We start from the raw sequence: 14,508 nt of genomic DNA on the forward strand, positions 1-14,508 counted from the left end.
TCAGCTCTTGCCGTTCATATGCCTGTATGAAAACAACGGTTTTGCCCCATGTGGCTTGTCCTTGTGGTTGAACCCCTTGCTCAAATGATTTTTCTTAACCCTCCAAGAATAAACTACCTGAAGCTCAGAATAAAGTTCGCTATTGCATGAGACTTTAGCCCACCTCATTTTTAGGCCCTGCTCTCCCAGGTTCATATTGCCAAGTAGAGCTACAAACAGAAAATAAGAGAAGGTGGAAGGGAAGAAAATTCAGAATGCATTACAAACATGCATACAATGGTCAAAGAACAAATGTAATTGTAAGGAGAGAGAAAGAGAAGGATGAAGAGCTGGAAAGACAACCAAGAGGAGGAAGGTGCTGCAGGTGAGAGCCCAGCTGATATCAAACCAGCTTATTACCAGTGATTACCAGTGTTCCCCAAATTCCAGGCACAGAGCCCTGGTGCCATTTGGTCTTCTGACAGAATGAACCAAAATAAAATTTTTCTTTTCTTTTTTTAATTCTTGTATTGTCTTTCTAAACTTTATTGAGAAAGCACAAATTCAGTAGTATTTCAAAAACAACTTTGTAATACCTGATAATCTGTATAGTATCATTTATTTTTGTGTTTCTGTGTAGTTTTTCTTCTGTTTATAGATAAATAATTTTTCATTTTATGAAATTATGTATGACTTTTTCTGCATAGAAACTTACTCATGTAAGAAAAGTCCAGAAGGTTGTTTCCAAGCCAGGCACTCAGTCAGTCACAGGTCTAGAGGCTGGGACACCTTGCCCAGACAAAGAGAACCCACTGTGAAAGTCCTTGGAGATGGCTTTAAGTCACATTTCTTGGAATCATGCCCTTTGCCTGTAAGCGGTGTTATACCTCCTATTTTCAGGACCACATGAAATACAGCAGTCTTCAATTTCCTCATTCAATTCCATTAGAAAGCTTAAAGAAAAAGGTGACAGATGTAAATGTTTGGTACAAAACAGGAAGGGCAAAAGTGCAGCCAGCTTTGAGGGGCTTGCTGTTATACCTGTTTGATAAAAGGTAGAGAGTTGATTAGCAGGTAGGCCAGCAGCAAATGACACACAAAATACCCAGATGGGGTAACCTGCAGATTACCCTCAAAGATGTGGCAATGGTGAGGGAAAAGAACACTGAATGTAGTAACTGGAGACAAGAAATCCAGAAGACAATCTCCACAGCACAGGGCAAGGGGAAGGAATAAACGGGAGACACACAGCCAACAAAAGAGGCCGTTTTCAACTATTCAAGGTACTGGCTGAACATTAATCCACTACTTGCTAGTCAGTAGCTATCTACCTCCTACAGACCATCAAGTTCACACAGATTAAGGGGAAACCCCAGCTGCCCATTCAAAAGGTCTGTGTGTCTTGGGCACACTGAACTTGCCCTTGCCGATCAAGTAGGTGAAAGTAACAGCCTCCACTACAGAGTGGATATAGAGATCAAATGGGGTCAACTCCATTTAGCAGAGTATTTGCCTACAATTAACATTAGGTGTTTGGGCATGAGAAGAGAGCCCCATCAGCATCAAAAGAGTCAGGATAAATCTGTGAAAGAACAGCTTAAACTGGTGGGACATTTCCATTTCCATTGCGCTAATACTTCATCTGACTTGGCGAAAAAGGGAAAGCAGCCACATGCCACTCTATTTTATTGATGAACTGTCAAAAGGCAAACAAAGAGAAGCATTGTCTTGCCTGGTGGTGACAACCGTTAGTGGCAGAGGAAAAGAGCTCCCTGGAAAAATGATACCTCAAGCAAGTGAGACCAACATGAAACACAATGGAAATCATCTCAGGGACGACAAAGAGAGTTCTAAGCTAGGCACTCAATAGGTCAAAACTCAGGTCAAGGGTAGACTGTAGGGCCAAGCACACATAGCACTGGTGAGTAGAAAAGTAATCAGGGTGTGACAAGAGCTTTGGGCAGGGACACAGAACATACCCACAGAATCTGGAATGTGAATGGCATTGATGACAAGGGCAAGAAGCTCCTGGAGGCTTTCAAGTAGAGAAAGGCAAGAAAGTGAGACTCAGTGATAATTAGAGAACTACTGCAGAGGTTGGAGCTGGAGTGGAGGAGACAGAGCACTTGCCTAGCATGTACAAGGCCCTGGCTTCCACCCACAGTACTGCATAAAACCACTGGCAGTGGTTGTGTAAACTGCAGAATCCGAGAGGTGGAAGCTACAGGATCAGAAGTCTAGGGTTGTCTTTGGCTAAGTTCAAGACCAATTCGGTCTGTATTTGACAGAGAAAGGTGATAACTGTAGGGTCCCTAGACAGCTCCTGAAAAAGAAAAACAAACTTTCAAGCACCTGTTTTATTATTTTGTCATCGAAAGTATTTATTCGATATCACACACAAGTTTTCTGGGGGAGGGTCAAATAATCACATATTTATTCAACAACTCATTCAGTCATTAAGCGATCTATTTAGTCAACAACTATTTAGTCATTATCTATTAGTCTATTTAATCTATTTATCTATTTATCTATTTAGTCTATTTATTCAACAACTCATTCAGTCATTAAGCGATCTATTTAGTACCTAAATATATATTTGAATATACTGGCACTGATTTTTTCTATTAAAAGAGAAATATTAAAACAACGATTTTCCTCATTATATCTAATGCTATGCCAATTATCAAGAGGTATGTGGGGGGAAAGAGAGAACTAGAGAGTAAGGACCAAATTTAATCAAATATTTTTAATTAAAAGCTTTTCTGCTGAGAATAGATAGCCTTTGAAAGCTTGTGTAAACTAAATAAATTATATGTAAGTATATTAGTGACATTATAGCTTTTTAAATGACATTATAACTTCTAAAATGTCAAATCGTTTTGAATGTCAAGTGCCTCCCATCCCCTAAAAAAAAATAAATGACATATAACACCATAAATTGTCCAGTAGACTCCAGACCAGAACAGTCCACTTAACAGTAGAACATTCATTCCCTGCACTTAACAGTGATACCGCAACTGGCCAGAATTCCTTTCGCTGGAGACCAGGCAAAACATGGGGCAGTTTGAGAAAGGAGAAAACAGGTCCCCAGGCAACAGTAACTTTCAGCTTAGTCCCTGATCATGCCAGAACATTACAATGCAATAATGGTAATTTAATAATGCAGCTGGTCAGCCTCTGCCCATAGTTGAAAGCACAGGAAAATAAATGAGGCTTGCATGCCAAAAAGAGGCAAACTTCTCCAGGCGGTGCCTGCAGCGGAGAGATACCTGCTAATAACACACGGTTTGTATCTCCATTCATTATGCAGGAAGCCAGCCTCAAAAGGAATTCTACAGAGGTGAAGTTCTAAAAGTGGAAATAAATAAAGAAGCTCACCTGCCATGGCCAGGTCTCTGAGAGTGACTTGGAAGGACTATCCACAAATAATCCAGCGGGATGCAGTAAAGGTTCCTCAGATGTCAAGGGAGGTAATTATTCCTGACTTGCAGGGGCACATTTGCTGGATAAATTGGCCTCCTCAACTCATCCTTCCATTGAGCATCTGATACAGAAACTGTTTAAAGCACATAGCATTCTCTCCGTTTTTATCATAACAGACAGAGAAAAATGTGCTCCAAGTGCTTGGCAAAGCAGTCTAGTATTAGATGGGGACCCATTATCTTTGACCTTTGTGTCTTTACCTCTTCGGACTCACAGAAAACCCTCCAAAACTACTCCAGGTAACGGGGGCTCAGAAGTGCTTGCTTCCAAGAGAAAGCCATTGTTTCCACGTTATAAAAAATTACATGAGTTGAGGTTAGTGATTTGCTTCTTTCTTTTTTCTTTTTAAGTTTAAACTGGCCTGTTATCTGCTCAAACATTTAACCTACAAGTGCAAGAAGCCTCTGCTTATCTGGCCATGTTATTAATGTATTACTCATTAGCCATTTCCATTTCTTCCCAGACTCTCCTCTTTAATTACCAAGACAACCCTAACATTTCTCCATCTTGCATTCTTTAGAGAACAATTCTGACAGGTGACTGCCACCAGCTATCACTTCTAAAGCCAGCAATGAAATGCCAGAGGAGGGACAGTTAATTAAAATTATGGACTCCATTTTGCATCCTTTCATAGTCAATAAATACACAATTGAAGATGCCTCTCAGCACGTGATGCAGCAGGTAGAAGACATGCTCTTGAATGTCTGGTTGTTAAAAATCAGAACCTATCAGTGTAACTGAGTGCTTTGTAAACTTCTTGCTTCATTGATTGCAAACCTCTTTCAGCTCAGTTAGCACAGAATTTGATATTGAGATCTACTGAGAAGGTGTTTTCAAGAAGTAAAGTATCTGCTATACCAACATGGGGACCTGGGTTTGATGCCCAGAACCTATATAAAAAGTCAGCCATGGTAGTATGGACTTGTAATCTCAGTACCAGGCAAGTAAAAATAGGTGGATTCATGAGGCTCATTGTCATCTAAGCCTTCCTAACTATGAGCCGCTGGCTAGGAAAGACCATTTCTCAAGAAACAAAATGAATAGCTTCTGAGGTGTGACACCCAAGGTTCAAGTCTGGCTTCCACAAACAAGCATAAAAGATGTGTCCCCAAACACATGAACATACATGCACACAAATACACACACACACACACACACCTACACACACACAGTGTTTTTTTAAAAAATAAGTCAAGAAACATGTTGGCAATCTACAGGTAACTTCTGGGAATAACCACCTCCCCCTGCCCCCGACTATTCTGTACAGGCTTGCCTAAATTCTTATTTAACTACAACAATATTTCAGAAAGTAATGGCAGAAGACAGCTGTTAAGAGCTAAGACTCTGGAGGCAAATGTTGCTCCTTTCCACCCTGCATATGCAACACAAGGAACTCAACACTCAAGGCCCTTGATAACATTCTGAAACTCCTGTGCCTCATTGGAAGAAGTGGCCATGCCTGTAGGGTGAGAAGATGACATGACAGAACCTGTAGACACCTAAGTGGTACCTGGAACTTTATGATGAGGAATAAATATAATGTGTTTATCTTACTTGATAACTTTATTAATCTAATAATTGTATCCTCTAGAAGAGTCTGGTAACCTAAAATGATTCATACATTTGATATACAGTAGTCTGCCCTTGGGGGATATATGTTTCAAAATCTAGTGGATACCTGAAACTTCAGACAGTCTGTATATAACACTATACTTTCTTCTAGATTCCTTTCTCATTCAACATCAATTTTATGGCTTTTCCTTGGCATATGTGAATTGACAATATTGGTCTCCTTTATGCTTTCTGGTGGAGGTAAATAAAATGAAAGGTTATCTGGACAAAACACTGAAGGAACAAACCAGTGGATCTGAAAATGGAGGTAGCTCTTAAGTGAATCATCAAGCAGGTAGCCTATAAAATATGGAAGTGCACTGCACAAACTGGTTATTTGTATCCTATATGATGTGTAGATTTCTGCATGTCACTTAGAACAATGTGCAGTTAAAGACCTACAAAGTATGTTTCTAGAATTTCAGATTTAACATTCTTAGACAATGGGTAGCTGAGGATATGTGAAGCCATGGTAATGTCAGGATGATGCCACTCATGTACATGTTAGGTTACTTATTATCCTGCATAATAAGCAATAGAGGGCATTTCTGAGACAGTTACTTCTGAAATTAATACTTATTTTTAGTATAGATCTATAAGGGGGAAATAATAGGAAAATGAAGGTCTAAAACTTCTCAAAGCTGTGAGCTCTTCATTCTTGCCCATAAATGAACTCAATGTGAATCCAACTGCACTTTGCAGGAAGCACTTGTGAAAGTCCCTGACTTAGATAGAAGTATTTGCTCAGAGGCTTAAGGATTGTTTTCTAGGTTTATCCCCGGATAAAGCTGGCAACCCAGTGATTTTATTAAACTCCTTTCAATTCCAGCATTAAAAACAAAACAAAAACCTAAAACATATAGAACTCACATTGAAAGTGGCATTTAGTACCTGGGAGCTCTGGCAAGGGGTGGGGGTCTCGTTGGTTGATATTGTTGTTCTTCCTATAGGGTTGCAATCCCCTTCTGCCCCTTGAGTCCTTCCCCTAACTCCTGCATTGGGGTCTCAGTTCTCAGTCAGAGGGTTGGTTGTGAGCATCCACATCTGTATTGGTCAGGCTCTACCAGAGCCTCTCAGGGGATAGCTATACCAGGGTCCCGTCAGCAAGAACTTCTTGGTAACAGGAACAAAACCACCAACCAAAGAGTACACATGTAAGGACCTATGGCTCCAGCTGCATATGTAGCAGACATATGTTGCCTTAACTGTCAACAGTGGGAGGGGAGGTCCTTGGGTCTGTGAAGGCTCAATGCTCCAGTGTAGGGGAATGCTAGGGCAGTGAGGTGGGAGTGGGTGGGTGCATGGGGGAGCACCTTCATAGAGAGAGGGGGAAGGGGATATAGGGTACAGAGTTTGCAGAGGGGAAACCAGGAAGAGGGACAACATTTGGAATGTAAATAAATAAAATAGCCAATTAAAAAAACAGTGGCATTTAAATTTCTCAGTAGATGTCAAAAATAATAAGAGGATACTTAAGTGACCATTTCTGAGCATAGCCAGCAGCATGTGGTCTAATTATCCAAATATGTGAAAAATCATATGGATTTTTTCACCAGAGTATAAGAGTGATATGCATAATTCGGAACACAAATGATTGCTTCGCCACAGTGTGCAGAACTGTTTCAAGATGAAATTTAAGAGTCCGTGGCTCCTCTGCTTTCCTTTCTGATTCACTCAAGAAGCAGTAAGTGGATGGTGTGGTACCAAGTTTATATTGGTCCACTGGTAAGTCACTGATGAATACAAGTGAGAACGTACCATTGTGCTAAGTGTTCCTCTCTGTGGCCTATCCCATGCTCTGAAGGAGGCATCATCACACATACCCCAGACAAGTCCACAAAACAAAGCTTGGCAGGATAAGTGCCTTAGACCACAGAGTAATAATGCGGTTTCCTCCACTCCTCTCTTCCTTCCTGTTTTATGTTTTTCTCCAAAGAAATTTCCCTTTGCTGTTGAGATAAGGCATTTGCCATGCTGCCCAGGCTGGTCTAGAACTCACTGGCTTAAGTCATTTTTCTACCTCAACTACACGCAGTACTACATCCAGATTTCTCATCAGTTCCTGAACTCCACTTCCATATGGTGGAAAGTATCAGAGGATAAAGTTTGGGGTACTTTCTTCCCATCCCTAAACCTTATTGCACCACACAGGTGTAGTTTTGAGAAACATCTATGTTTTGTTGTCAAAAAGTATAGTTCCTGAGGGAGGAGGCCCTTCCTCTAGTTCCTCACGAGGGCTCTCACTGGGTGGAAGTAACTGTGTTTTCAGTTTTCCCATTCAGATTTTCCAATCTGTTAACATGTCATTTATTAAACGGTCCCATAGTCCCTCACTCTGGGTATGTAACCTATTTCTGCTAGAGAAAAGAAAGTAGACTTTACCAGTTACTGCCGCCTCCTTTGTACTTATCCCTCTAACATCCACCTACCCACAAGCCACTACCACACCATTACCATGTAGCTATATTACCATGTAGCCATTCTACCTATGAGAAAGCACAAACCTCAGAGAATTGAGCTGCAGAAACAAACTCTAAGAACATAATTAAGGATAAGCCCAAATATATTTTTAACAAAGATGTTCAGGGGTGATTTGTATAGTATCTACCCCTCATGCAAGCTTTGGACTTCTGTGGCTTCAGGTATCTGTTGTCAACCATCCACCAAAAATATTAAATACAAAGTTCTAGAAGTTAACAAATTTTAAATTATGTTCTTTTATGAACATCCCGAACACATGTAATAGCATCATACTCAATGCCACCAGAGATACAAATAACATTGCACAGTGCATTAAGTAGTAGCTTGCTGCTAGGTTCCAATGCCTGTGCTATCCATCCTATTTCTGCTTTTTACAGAGACAATGAATCATCTTATATCATAACAAGAATGAATTAGTACAGTAAAATCTTCCACTGGAGACTGTATTTACAGAGCTTTTATTATAGTATATTACTTTAGTCGTATTTTATTATTGTTGTCAATCTCTCACTATGCCTAACTTACAAACTAAACTTATTGTATATGTATGATTAAACAGTAGACTCAGAACTTGGTAATGTCTTTGGTGTTTAGTATCACTATGGGGTTTCAGGCTGCATACCCTACAAATAGGGAAGAATTATGATGATTTTTTTCAATAATAATAAGTTTTTAATATATAAAATTAGATTAATCAATGAAGGTATATCAATATAAATAAATATGTATTTAAAAACCACATATAGTTCATAATATGAATATTCATACTTTATCTTAGCCTAAGGGAAAGAAGCAATTGCGTATTTATGTTATGAACTGAAAGTATTAATTATATATACAATAATCCAATTTTTAAAAATTTTACATATGCAAATAAAAATAAAATAATTTTAATAGAAATACAGCACAAGACACATACATAATTATCAAATGTACACCAATGACACCAAAACTTTAAGAGAATAATGAAAGTTTAGTGTTTAAAATATGCAAAATAACATTTTAATGTATAATTAACATAAAGTAAAGATACATATTAAATTCTTTTCTCTAATAAGTCTTAGACATCTGATATGTACTTTGAACATACAGCATATACCAGTTCAATCTTGCCACACATTAGGTGCTCAAGTGTCACATCTGGCCAGAGGTTGAAGGACCGGACATTTTTGGCATACTTCAGACTCGGGGGTGAAGAGTAAGTACCATCATGCCCTTTCTTCTCTTTCCTTTCTGACAATTACCATACATACTTTCATACTGAATACACTACTCTGTAATAAGAACAGGTTTTACATATCAATAACCACTTTGTTCCATCTCTGAAATACTCTCATGCTCATTTCCTTTGCAGTGCACAAACTAAACACTTTTAGAGCTGGGAAATGACTACCCTTCCTTGCCTTCCCTTCATGTTCCCTTTGAATGGCTACCCAGTCTTGGCTTGGGGGGGGGGCATGAGTAAGAATCAATTGCACATGTGCAGTTTAACTACTACGGTGGCCGCTGCTCTCCAGTGCTGCAGCCTCAAATCCAACAGGTTTCATAATAGCAGCTGATAGGCTTCTGGAAGGACATGGAATGGGGCCAGAAACTGCTTAATTTGAGGTTAATTAAATAGTGATGACAAGCCTTAATCTCCAACTTGTCATCAGATTGTAAACACTGACTGCAGCTGCAGCAATCTGCAATAAGCCTATGGAGAGAGTTCTTGGCCAGAATGAAATGAGTATGAAGCTGGGAGTGACGTCTGAGAAATCCAAGCCTCTCTGTACCTGAAGATTTAAAGGGGAGCTATGGAGGAGGGAAACACGGAAACTGCTTTCTGTGCAGCTCTACCACAAAAGAAAAATTCTGCATCACATATACCAGGAGGCTGGAAGAAACAAGGTGGAAATGTAATATTGTCAAACAGAGCTTGGAAAATCTTGCAATAGCTCTGCCTCAGTTAAGTCACGATGGTTATCTACAAAGAACAGAGAGTCCAGTGCATGCACTAAGGCTCTAGACACATGGACAGACACCAGGAGCAGAGATCACTAGAAAGGGCAGCAGAGATGCTGCCATGTGTGAGGAGCTACAAGGAGTTGAGCACTTCACATACAATTTGCTACTTCTCACAATACTTTATATAGTGGGTATTAGTCTTTTCATTTTAAGGACGAGATGGAATTCAAGTAAGACACAAGAGTCCTAAAGAGGATATAATGTTAATTGCCTTTCTAATTTTAGTTCTGTCAGATGTGCATGCATGTGCATGTGTGTGTGTGTGTGTGCGTGTGCATGTGTGTGCGTGTGTGTGTGTATGTGTGTGGTAGATAATAGCTATATAAATAATAGAAGTTTAAAAGCCCATGTGAAGCTCTGCCACTTCAGAATGGTAGTTTTAACTGTAGGAATGTTCATTCAGAGAGATAGGCTTTGGATCTAGCTAATCCCCAGGTGTGACTTTAAAAATGTTATTGTTAATTCTTTTAAAATTTCATACAATGTATCAACTCCATACATTCCCTTCTCTCTCTCTCTCTCTCTCTCTCTCTCTCTCTCTCTCTCTCTCTCTCTTTCTCTCTCTCTCTCCCTGTCCTCCCTGTTCCCCCCACCCCACCCCCTCCTCCCATCTTCATCCAGTTTGTGTGAAGCCTGCCCTGGAATGGAATGTCCCGTAAGATACCAGCTATATACAGTGTGATATTTTTCATTTGCAAGTTCCTTGCAGTTATGTTTAAATAAATAAATAAATAAATAAATAAATAAATGAATAAAAAAGTAAATAAGACTAAAATGGTAAGTTTTAATGAAATATCCTGCCTTGTAAGGGATTGTCAAGGATGGGTGGAACCCTGACTTCTTCCTAAAACCTAAATTTCATGAGCGCCCTGCCTGGAGCTGAGAGACAGGACTGAGGAATCAATGAATATGAAAGGGGAGTTAAGTTCCTGAGGAAACAGAAGAGGAAAAACAAAGATACCCTGGGCTGCCCTATCTGAGGTGAAGGGGAGGCAGAAGGACAGGGGACAAACTCTGCAAGGAGAGTGGGCAATACTTGGGATGTGAATGAATGAATGAATGAATGAATACAGGGAAGACAGTCCCAGAAAGGGAAAGCAGATGACCTAGAAGAAAAGGTAGGGGGACTCTGTGTTTTAAGAGTACCTTTGATGGACACTGTCCAAGGTGGACACCATCTCACTCTTGCAGACCCGGGCCTGGGCTAATTTTATTTCTGCAGTGAAGTCCTCCCAGGAACTCCCTGTAAGACAGGAACCTGACACGGTACTGAAAGGAAACAAACTGAAAAGGAGATGGACAACTCAAAGGTCTGGCCACAGCATTAGAGATGATAAGAAATATAAAGTTAAAGACAAGGATGCTCACTGATAGGAGAGGAAAATGGAGAGAGCCGTGGCAGCTGCTGTAAATGAATATAAAGCTTTATCCTATCTATCCTTCCAGGAAAGCTTTTGGAACAAGGAAAATGCTCATTCACCCGTTTTATCCCTGGTTCTGTGATAATGCTAGAAAAATAACAGTGAGCACAATTATCCTATCAGGGTGCGGAGACCAACAGCAATAGCCCATTACTAGTAATAATAATAAAAAAAATCACACAGAGTGGAAAATTATGATAACTGTCCCAAATAATGGGCACACTAAATGTTATGATTATGCACGAGATAGTGGGTGAGAATCAATGGAAGGATCAAGAATAATCTTTAGTTCAGTGCTGAAGGAGCTTCAGACCACAGTCCAGGAATATCTCTTACCCCCGCCACCAAGAGCACACTCCTTTCCAAGCATTAGAGCCAGCGTACACGACAATGATTCCACACTGTATATAAAATATTTTCATAGGTGGCAGAAACAATGGGCTTGAAAAGTTTCCTTAGAACTAGGAACTTTGTGCAAAACCCAGGCATTTTCTATAGGAGCAAACAGAACCAGATTTTTAAACTGCTGTTCTCTACCCTTCTGGATATACCCTGACACTTGTCTCTTGTGCTCACAGGTCTATAGGATTCATGAGGACAGGGCCTGGTGCTCTTGCCTTTGATGGAACGTCAGGGAATGACACAGAGCACATATCAAGGACTTGTGGAGTAGGTAATATCCTATTGTGCATTCTGTAATTGAGATTTCACGAATAATGAATAAACATGAACGCCAGTCAATCGCTTGCATCCTGATGAATAGTTAGGGTCCATTGTCTAAAAAGCCTCTTAGTTCCATTAAAAAGTTAATACTGTTCCCCAGAACAAAGTACACTGTGCACGGTATGTGTAGGGTTCCACTTCCAGTAAGCAATTAAGTGATGTAGAAAGACTATGTCTGTACACTAAAGCAGCCTCCACAAACTCATCCTCATTCATCCTCTGCTCAAGCTCCTTTGATGTTTAAAGATTAGCCAGGAGAACTCAGTTATGCAACTAGAGAAACTGAGTAGGTTGCCATATTATGTTGGCATGCAGGCCGAACTGCATTTGAGTGAACCGATTTGAGTGGTACCCTGTCTGCACAATGAAGAGTACATTAGAGCAAATCAATATGGAAGCAAGATGCTATATGTAAAATGCTAAGGGTCTATTCATTGAAAAATGATGAACCATGTTATAGAGCTTAGCCAGGTCAGAGTTAAATTAAATTATTGATCTATACTCATTTTCCCTTATGTGTGTGACAATCTCCTAATTTTTATTCCATACATTATTGCCTACACAGAAAAATGAATCATTTGTTCTAGGCTGAGCATGTCTGCTGGCTGACAATTTTCTAAAAGTTAATTGCCTTCTTGGTACAGTCAGATTTATAAAATGAGTTCTGCTAACACAAACACCTAAACACTAGACATAATATTTATAAACTTTTATGGTACGAACTCAAGGGGAAAGAAAGCAATTTTCATTTTTTCTAAATACAAGGAAAAAGAGAAACATTACCTTTCTTAACAGCATTCCATATACTTTACATTTGATATATTTCATTGATGAGATCAAACTGCATCCACTTAACTTTAAAAATTGTATTGCTGAGCAAAGTGATGCAATCAACACTTTGTGGATTGGAGGCTTTTCAATCTCTAGATCAAGAGCTGCCCAGAGATGTGTAACCTCAGCCTCAAAACCCATAAGTAAGCAGTTTTACCAATTGCTCTGGAGATTTCTTTAAATGGAAAACAAAACAAAACAAAACAAAACAAAACAAAACAAAAACAAGAACAACAACAAAACAAAAACAAAGAAAAACCCAAACCTTCCCCTTCCTCATTCACCCTTAAAGTGACAGAGGGATATGTGTTGAATTAGTTTTCTCTTATCCACTGAAAAGGGAAGTTGTGCAAATAGTCTGTAAGAAATATAAATTCCATATCACATTAATTCATGAAAAAATGAGCTGACATAAGAGTTTGGGACAGTAATAGTCTCTGATTTGCAGCTATATTTAGCCTGTAACTCTTGCCTACTGAGAAAATATTTTCACTTTAATGAAGTAGTGTAAGTCACACAGGGCCCTTCAACTGACTCCAACACAGATATGCTTATCCTGACTTGTGTTCCAAATGAGGCAGAAATTATCCCTAAATGTCCAGATTGAACATTTATATTAAACTACAGCAAAAGGCCATTTCAGAATATGATAAGTAAAACATGCAGGTTACAGAATGTCTGCCCCTCTCTAGAGGAGAGGCCAACTGTGACACTGCCCACTGGCTGTCACTGTGAGAAGCAGCTGGCACTGTGAACATGTACCATAGTACCACACAAGTGTCAAGCCCTGTGTCTGGGACAAGGAGATTCCAGCCTCACAGCAGATCGGAGGAACCAGATATTTCTTCAGAGCTTCTCCAAATCCACTAGAAATCAATGTCATTCCAACCAAGACTCCAGGAGAAAGTTAAATACTAGTTATATACCAAAAAATAAAAAATAAAAAGTAAAACCTGTCTCCTGTGTCATGGTCTCTTTCCAACTGTGTTTCTGTTAGGTGACAAGAAACAAAGAGGAAACAGAACATGCAAGGGAACTGAAGGGAGAAAACTCACAGAATTGTAGAAGTGAATGACAGAAAGGACTAACATCTCACACAGGAAAACCACATGCTTCCTACAATACAGAAGTACAGAATCCTGTGTGATGGGTCAGCAGGCTTTTCCCCCGAGGATTCATGGAAGTCGTGGATATTTTATATGCAGTTTTGCCACTGAGTTTTGCCCCTTTGGCCTTGATGTTCTCAGAACATAACATAGGATGTATTTCTTAAGATATGAACTTCATTAATCAAACAGAATACCAGCATGTAAAATATAATACATCAAAGCAGCCTACAATTTGCAGTGTTGTGCAGATGACCAGCACATTCATTCCCATCTTGTGGATGTTCTCCATGTTAAGCCCAGTCTCAACCAGGCAGCTACTTGATGTATAAGAGACCTAGACATGAAAAGTTCACTTGATGAATTGAACATTAAATGTCATCGGGAGAGATGGATTCACCAGTAAGAACACACACTGAACATTGGCAACAGCATCCTGAATCCATTGGCCTGACAGGAATGGCCCTGCCAATAGAAAAACAGTTCTCCAAGTTCTTCCCAGGAGGCCCATCTCCTGCAAAGAGCACTACAAAGGTACCCCTTCCCTACATCTACCATAGATTTAAGGGTAAAGAATTTCTTTCTTAAAAGCAAACCATTTCCTAATTGAAAATTAAAACATATTCATTGTAAAAAAATGAAAATATAACAAGAAGAACAAAATGTTCTATTTCTTCCACACAGAAAAATATAAGTTAATAATTTTTCAGTCTCTTTCTAGGACACACAGACACACACACACACACACACACACACACACACAAAACCACACACACCCTTAGTCTCACAGTAGAAAAATTTTATTTTGCAAACAAGAAGCAGTTATAAGTAATTTCACATAATATAATCTAATACATATACGTTTA

At 39.4% G+C, this 14,508-nt stretch overlaps 1 protein-coding gene across 4 annotated transcripts in view; it reads right to left on the minus strand.

The window, feature by feature from the left end:
* Positions 1-14,508, minus strand: part of Fhit (fragile histidine triad diadenosine triphosphatase) — a 1,459,653-nt gene that overhangs the window by 1,166,644 nt on the left and 278,501 nt on the right. The gene's annotated exons all lie outside the window — the stretch shown is intronic.

Source organism: Arvicanthis niloticus, chromosome 3, assembly GCF_011762505.2.
Source record: "Arvicanthis niloticus isolate mArvNil1 chromosome 3, mArvNil1.pat.X, whole genome shotgun sequence".
Taxonomy (NCBI): Eukaryota; Metazoa; Chordata; class Mammalia; order Rodentia; family Muridae; genus Arvicanthis; species Arvicanthis niloticus.